At 31.8% G+C, this 9,031-nt stretch overlaps 1 long non-coding RNA gene across 1 annotated transcript; it reads left to right on the forward strand.

Moving 5' to 3' along the window:
- Positions 1-2,962: 2,962 nt before the first annotated feature.
- On the forward strand, positions 2,963-7,956 carry LOC127867044 (uncharacterized). The gene is made up of 4 exons (XR_008043237.1): positions 2,963-3,101; positions 4,747-4,849; positions 6,515-6,657; positions 6,923-7,956. It is a non-coding gene; the product is annotated as an uncharacterized LOC127867044 (long non-coding RNA).
- The last annotated feature ends 1,075 nt before the right edge of the window (positions 7,957-9,031 follow it).

Genomic DNA, 9,031 nt, shown 5'->3' on the forward strand with positions numbered 1-9,031 from the left:
GTGTACAGATAAAAAACATGTATATGAAATAATGCATAAAATGGATATAATTTAAGTTTATAGCATCATGTCGGATGTTAATCTGTCAGCCAAAATGTTGGATTGTATTGCTTTATTTAAATCCACTTCCTTATCGTGTGTTTAACGACAAACCATAAGGAATATAATTTCTCTATACTGAAACGTCATAATAGTTTCTCTTTGTTTTTTAGGTATTTTGATGATACCAGAGAACATTATTTTGCAAAAAACGTACGAAATATTTTCCGTAGCGTTTTGTCTCATATTCAGGTAGATATTGTGCGTTTAATGCATGTAATATGTACCATTTACTAATTAAACAGATTAATAACAAAAACCGTTTTAGATCATCATCATTTAGTTCGTGCATAGATTGAAACTTATAAATATTTTTGTGCATGTACTCAGTTAATAGTTTTACTTCTTAACAATAATTTGCTAATATCAGACTTATTAAGGACGTACGCGGCCGTTTTAAAGCAATTTTGCTCAAATTAGAATTTGATAGGTTTTGGTATGTAGGTAGAACCATCTGTTGTGGATAGAAGAATAAAATAATAATCATGGGTCACCAGTGTTGTTCATTTTTTATTCGCACTTGAACAACAAGCATATTTCAGCGCAATAACAATTCACCAATAAGGTAATAACATAAAAACTAGAGTAAATTAATGAGAGAAGTGTTGAAAACAACCTCTATTTCTCACAAAATATGTAATACTGATTTAATTTGAGTGCAAAATTATTTTATTTTTAACATGAATCCATTGATTCATGTTTTTATCAATTTTTGAACATAAACAAAAACAATAGAATTTCACATTTGAAAATAAATAAAATGCATTAAAGTCATTTTTATTTTAACATGACTTTCTCCACCTAGATTTTTTCCAAATTTACTTGTGTTTATTGAGTTATGACTTTATACAAATATAAAAAGAAAACAATAGGTCACCAGGGTCGTTTGTTCACAAATGCAGTTTGACTGCATGTGTTAAAATACAATTTAAAAACACAGTGAAAACCATGTACATGGTGCAGGTCAAAACACATACTAGTACATGTATTTATGTATGCCAATGAAAAAGTAGATTTAAATGTAAATGAGAACACAAATTATGTGTAGCAATATGAGTAAAAGAAGAATAATACAGTAAAAGTTAATAACTGAAAACAAGATGTATACCATATATTTGAGAGGCCGTCCAACATATTTAGGCATGTAGTAAAGCTTGTCAAAAAATACTTAAAATGCTTTCTATTGGTAAATTTAAACATTTGAACTAAAAATCTGCAGTAAAAAAACAAGAATACAATTTTGAAAAAGGAAAAAAAAGTAACCCTAAACAGGGCTCGAACCACTGATCCCTGGATTCCTGGAGTAAAAGGACACCCGCCTAGACCACTCGACCATCCACGCTCATGTTTAGATCGGATGTATTTTTGAGCTATATAAACAATCCTCGTAGTTTCCCAAAATATCGTTTCGAGTCGATACGACGCTTTATCTGTTGGATGGCCCTTTTAAAGGAGGCATATCAAAGGTATTTAATTTTCATGGACAAAAACTGTCCATTGTTTATCCAAGCGTTCATTTTAAGCATGTTTTGTTGTTCTTTCGTTCTAACATTGTTTACATTCTTTTTTATCCGAATATCCGAAATATATTGTACTTCTTTCGCAACCGTTGTTTCAGTAAAAAAATATTTGCGTGAAACTTAACTGCAGCGTACGTCCTTAAGTCTTTCTCATTATATATGAATTGCTTTCATACAAAAAGGCCAATTTTCAAAGCGTGTTTTATCATTTCGGGACTAAATTGACTAGCCCATACGAACACAATGCAGGTTGAGTGGTCTTAGTGACCTGTAAAAAGAAGTCAATATTTTAACTAAGCAAATCAATCTAATGGTGATTTTGGCGCAACTGGTAACGTTTCATATTAAAATTCTGGCAAGGTAAGCGCTTTGTTTGTTAGTTTGGATAACAGCTGAAATTTACCAGAGTCAACGTCATATTTATAGTTTGTAATTATAATTGTATATCGCCGTTGAGCTATTTCGCTATAAAACGATAGCGCTAGAATATTGCATATAACACTAAAATGCAAAGTAGTATTGGAATAGAACTAATGAATTTAGAATACATTTAGGGTTAACATACTTCCTTTATGAAATCTTGGGAAATGTATTTTGCAACTTATTTTTCCAATTTATTAATAGGTCCCTTTAAACATCCGCGATGTTGGAACTTTCCATCGATAGCTGTAGATGTTCTTCAATATATATATATATTTGTTAGACAAATATGAAGTATACAAGCAATATTAAACATTTCCTTCTTAAAGTATTTTCTTTTATACTTTTACTTTAATTTCATATGATGCGGAGACAAACAAAACAACTAAAAGAATGTACTGATGTAGCCTTCGGAAAAAATATAAATAAGGCTCAGCACCACTTACTTGAATTGTTACGTATTAGTAGTTGACAATTAATTGATGCTCATGTTGAACTAGAGTTGCATACATTAACCCCACACTTCAATGCATAATTAACGTAACAAAAAATATATCATGTTTAATATTTCCTTCATCCTGAAATACGATATCAATCAATTTATAAAAGGATATCGTGGTCCAGCCTATATGAATCGTTGAACCAATCGCAAAATGATTCTCGACCCGACTAATTGTGAAAAGGGTTTAACATTGTGAGTTAAGGTGGTATTAATATTTGGCATGCTCATAGTTTGCAACACTTAAGACTTCTTAAAGGATATTTATTTTATTAATCGGTTGTGTTGTATTTTCGAGCGGTATGTTAATAACTTTTTATGTTAGAATATTTAAATGCAAAATAGAAACATTGTTCGATAAGATACAAATGTTGAACTAAGCAGAAGATTGTGTATGTGAAATGATCATCTATTAAACACATAAATATATACTGAATCGCTATCCAATATGCAATAAATAAGCTATTTTTGTAGCAAGTGGCCGTTGTCCGGACGGCTTTGTGAAGTTCGGGCTATCCTGTTATTCCTTTAGCAATGACGTTCAAACTTGGACAGGCGCGCAGGTCAGTTTTGAGTAATTTATTCATTACACGAAGCACTATATATATAAAATAATCAAATCAAATAGCAAACAATTTTGCAGTTATGATATGCAACGTTTTATTGTTTTATTTAATTTCATTTGCAAACAAGAGCTACAAAAGTACAGCGCGATCGACCATTCTTCAACTGTGTTTGTATAATGTGCATTCTCTGTCAGTTATCTGATATAATGACTATTAAAGTATATTTGATTATCTTTAGTAGTGGTTTAGTATTTGTAAACGCATGCTAGGTTTGCATGTTAATTAGATATAGTAATTGTAGCACTCAACAGCTAACCTCAATTTTATATAAACAAAAAGGGGTATAATTCTAGTAAATTGAAACTCATAGTTATCTTCTTTGGTTGGTGACCTCACATGATGATCCCGAGGACACTTGTGACGTTTTGAATATCTGTAGTTTTTATAGAGCAATGTACACGCACATAGAAATAGAAGTAACTTTGTCGGTTTAGTTTTCAATTGTTACGTGTACAAAAGCTGTTTGAAAATGAATGAGAACGTTTTTGTGTTTTCGGTTCGTTCACATGGAGCTACAGACTTAATAGCCTGCCGTACTATTGACTTTTTGTTCGTAGGGATATGCATTTTTCACTGAGCAAATACCAACTTAAGAAATTCACCCATATTTCAGCGTCGGCGTCCGAGTAAAGTCTGGTTCAGGTAAATCTGGAACATAACTGTTTTTACTATAGGTATTCAATTTAAGCGTCTTAAATGTGTCTTGGCTATTATATGAGGACATTGACCAAGTTCCGAAACTCTGCAATTGTGCAGAATTCTACCACTTTGTGTACCTCAAAATATGGATAACGTAAAGATGGAATCCCTTTAATACAACAGGTATTCAATTGAAACTTAGCACATGCGTTCATGGTCATTGTTTCAGGTCGCCGGCTTGGTTTCATAACGTTGGCCTGCATTTAATCTTAGTGTCCCAGTTTCCACGTAGACTGATCTGTATATCACTGTTAGTACAACTCTTACTCACTCTAACTTGCAATTTGGCAGGATTATGCCCATTTTCATTGAAAAAAAAACTCTGGTAAATATTTGTGAGCAACAGCACATATTTAGAATATAAATTTAAATTAAAACGTTACATATAGTCAGGGTATTAATGAATATTCAATTCTCAAGATCTTTAAATTCTACCAGCCTTTTAGCGTGATTTTGTCGTGTTGAGTTATACGTGCCAATTGAAATTCAGTCTAATATTTTCTTGTAACAAGTACATGTTAATGTAACTACTGCATATATTAAAATAAAACGTCACAAATATTATTGGGATTATCAATGACCAAAGCACATAAGTATGGTATGATATAAGCAAATGGTGCTCCTTTTGTTCTGATAAAATTCATGTTCATATTTGTTCGCAATGACTCAATAGTCTTATGTCTACTGCATTTATTGAACTAAAACTTACATATATGTAAAGGGTCTTTATAAACAATCATTGACCAAGATCTATAAGACCAGTCGTTTAGAATAAGTATTTCCACATGTATTTACTTAATCAAGCCAGGCTAAAGTTTGCGTGGAAGAAGAAAAGCAATTCAAATTTAGCATGCAACAAGTACATTGCGTATATTGCCTACAGGTAGCATGCAGCCAGGCATTCTTCCCAACAAGAGCGAATCTTGTGGAAATCAATAACCAGACAGAGAACAATTTCCTCTGGCAACGAGCTCGGGAAACTAAAAGTAAGGATTATTATGTGGAAAAGTTTTCATTTGATGGTAAAATTCATAAGTGCATACAATTTTGTATTGTATTTTGTAAATTTATGTAGTGCATTATGTGTATTGAGTTTCTTTTTATTCGTTTTATCTAACTCATCATTTGAATACTCAATGTATATTAAGATAAAAAATTTGATTCGCATTGTATATGTTGAACTGCATAGTATAATGTCCTTGAACTGGGTGTTGCTTTTAAGTTACCTAAAACGTTCTGAATATATAGTTTATCAGACTTTATAGTGGCAATCCTATTACATAGATTTATTTAAAATGCAACAAAATAAAACGTCGATGGTCCTGTTACCCATTTGAAAGTAAGCCGTCGTAAGCACCCACTTTTTAAGTAATTATAATGCGGTCGGTTTGATTTTTTTTACACATCTGAAATACTAAACGTATGATCCGAATCACAGTCTCATAAATCACCTGTCATGATGATAATGAACATTTACAGTATTGAAGTTATTGAACCGTTTTCCAACAATAGTTTTCGCCCTTGTTCGAATCTCGCAATGACTTCGTTTTGACAAAACAAATTTTAAACGACGTTTTGTGGAGCATTTTTCCTGCCTCATGTGTTTGGTGACAGCGGTGATATGAAAATAGCCATACACATTCAAGACTTGAAATAGAAACATGTATGACAATAATACCATAAATGTTGAATGTTCTGAGAGTATATAAACAGGCGATAAAACAGGACACAGAATAGAGGACTAGAAGTGGCAACACGGCTACACAGCTGATCAGATGTTACTCAGATGATTATCATTTGATACTAAAAAGAAGATGAACACAAGTGAATGTTAATATTAAGAATACATGGCACATTGCATGTATTTGTGAATGCACACTAATAATGTGAATAAATAAATATTTATCGCAGGTCGTGTCGCTGCCATTACAATAACATTGTGCTACAATTTGACAATATATCCTTGTAAACTAAGTGTTGATATGTATTATGTTGTATTTATTTACTTTTTAATCAATAGAGTAGTCTAGTAAGGAAGTTATTCTAAAATATTGTATTCGTTTTTCAAAATGGCACTGATTATTTTTCTATTACTATGCAGTCATAAACAGAGCTTTTTAAACATGTTTTCGTGTTCTTATATAGGTACCCGGGTTTGACTAAATAAGGTTGTGTTTTAGCACAAAATGAAAAAAGAATGGGCTTATATTATTTGGCTTAACAAACACTAGTTGTTATATAAATCATATTGATCATTGATACATGTTTTCTTTCACCATTAGCATACACCACTCTTAAACTTTAAAACATTGTTTTGATAATAAAATATCCGAATTGAAAGAACGTTTAATGACAAACGTGGACGTTGTACTTATTTATTCAATGAACAGCTTTCTTTTCGTTATCGGCAGTTTCAAAGATATTAAAAAAATTATGTTCTGTTATAAGTTTTTGTGCTATAATAAAATTCGGCAATTCGATTTTGACAATAATCACTGTTTCAGTTTGTAAAAGTAACGTGTTATTTTATACTTCTTTTCAAATTCTTTAAAAAAAGCTGACTGTAATTTAAACATAAGTTTATAACGATTTGTGGGACAAATTAGTTGATAAAAACCAGCAATATACATTTAGAAAATATCTAATTACAGAAAATTACTGGGTAGGAGCCTCGGACTTGCAGATTATAGGGATGTACCGTTGGCTCAACTCGGGAAAAGTAGTCGGCGCTCCTGACATTTACTGGGGACCGGGCGAACCTCTAGGAGCGGTGGAACACTGCATGGCAATTGGGGTATAAATCAGTTAAATTGTGTGTGTCCTTTTAATTGTTTTAACTATTCTGTAAAAAAAGTATTATGTAAGAGACGAATTTTCAATTCTTATATACGGCTTATTTCCGCTACTATACGGTTACTGATGCAGAGCTTCTTGTACTCCTTTTTTAAGATGTGTACTCGCAACCATTCCTATAATTTGATTGGTAACCCAATGTATTGGCGAAGCGTGATTATTTATTTGCGAGTTTTATGTGAACGGGTATTTTCCTTTTATTTAAGCACGCTTTCAGTACATCAAATTGTTGGTTCGACATCTCCTGTCAACAACAGTTAAATTTCATCTGCGAAACTCCGGCGCGATGATCAAGAGTGTCTCAAGTCCATGATATTTTTAACGGTCATGATAAAATATGATACAGTCAAGGACCATTACTTTTATTTGTTATTTTGTAGGCTTTGCTGTTGTTTATTCTTTCAGAAGATGCATGCAATTGATATGTAATTGTCACAATTGCGCCCTATATAATACAATATCAAGGATGCTATAACATTTTATATTGTTTTGGCGTTGTCCGTCCGTCCGTCCGTCTTTCCGTCCGTCCGTCCGTCCGTCCGGCACTTTTGTGTCCGGAGCCATATCTTAGAAGTGCTTTGGCGGATTTCATTGAAACTTGGTATGAGTATATATATGGATACGAGGATGATGCACGCCAAATGGCATCGTACACCATCTGTTAATAACGGAGTGATGGCTCTTTGAATCTTAAAAAATGCTTTTTTAGTGTCAATTTTAACACTTTTGTGTCCAGAAGTATATTGGCGGGGTATATCAATTCAATGAATTTGCTTGTTGATGTAAAATTTTGCAAAAAACATCGTCAATCGTGGTAACAAAGTTTGATAGGTTTTTATCTCATCAAATAGTGTGTCTTAGCACTTATCAGAACAATACTCTTAGTCACTTACCACATTAACAACTCATTGTGTTTACAAATTAATGATAAAACGAACTTTTTTCACGCTTTGAAAAGATATCTAAACAAACCTTTTAACACGACACATTATCTACATTGCAAGTAAATTATCTTTTTTGCTTGCAAAAAGATAATAAAGACTATTGGAATAAAATTCATCTATCATGAATCGATAATCAAAAGGAATTAATGTGGGTGGTTTAATTCACCAAAATATGTTACTTTTAAATAAATTAAATAGTACACGTATTTCAATACTTATGTCAAAAAGGCATTATGATATTTTGACAAAAATGTATTATATTTTTGCATCACTTTGTAAGGAGTGTTTCAAAATATACGCACAAATTACATTTAAAAAGATCATCATATCTTTACTTGGGTATTTAAATAGTGTACGAGATATATACTGTTATAATATATGAAAATTATCGTATAACTTTATTCTTTCTTCGTTCTTTCTCCAATAAAAACAATCCTCATAATGCGTTGTTTTTTGTATTTTGTTCCTTTATTCCAGTTTCTAATAATTGGTTCATTGTAGAAAAAATCTTTAAGCCTGTGTAAGGGAATTATTGGTTTGTTGTAGCATAATGTTAATTAAATAGTGGGAATTTACATTTAAGAAAACGTATATGCAATATTTTCTGTTTTTATTGGTTTTATATTCACGAAGCGATTGTACGTTTTATGCGAGACACAATAATGGTATTGTGTGCAGTTACTTTTTATTATCACGATTTTTTTTGTGAAAATTTACTACACACTTGTGGAACAACTTACCATTAATGTTTGTGAAAAGTTACTGTTTTCAGACAAACTTTTTTAAGTGGTCGATCTATATTATCGGCCACACCAAACGTTAAGCTAAATACATATTTTATACTTCAGTAACACTCAGATAAAATAATTATGAGATTGTCAGAAGTAAAGTGTGTCTAGAACGACTCTATAGTCACACAGTTATACTTACATTGTTAACGTTGATACAAGAACTGTATCATTGAGACTTAGTTCGATATAGATATTAAACATCATAGGTTTTGCACACGCGTTCCGTCATCAGTCATTTTCGCTTAGAAACTTTAGCACCAACAAGGCAAGCAAAATGAAGATTTGAATGTGCCATCGAATCCAACCAAAGTAATATACTAAAGGTGTAATATATCAAAATAATTTATAAACACTTCCACATATTTAAACAAAAACATCTAGATATAACTTATAAGACGCTTACAGAAATAGTCAAGAGTCAACTAACGCATCTAACAAATATTGGTTTAATTTTTTTGTTGCTCAAATGAATAATCTAAGGGAGGTAACTGCTTGTCCTGAAGAATAAAAGAGGACGAGTTAAAACACATTGGTGGACAAATTACTTGCCAACCTAACAGACTGAAGTTTACAATAGTGA

The sequence above is a fragment of the Dreissena polymorpha genome, chromosome 1, assembly GCF_020536995.1.
Source record: "Dreissena polymorpha isolate Duluth1 chromosome 1, UMN_Dpol_1.0, whole genome shotgun sequence".
Classification (NCBI taxonomy): domain Eukaryota; kingdom Metazoa; phylum Mollusca; class Bivalvia; order Myida; family Dreissenidae; genus Dreissena; species Dreissena polymorpha.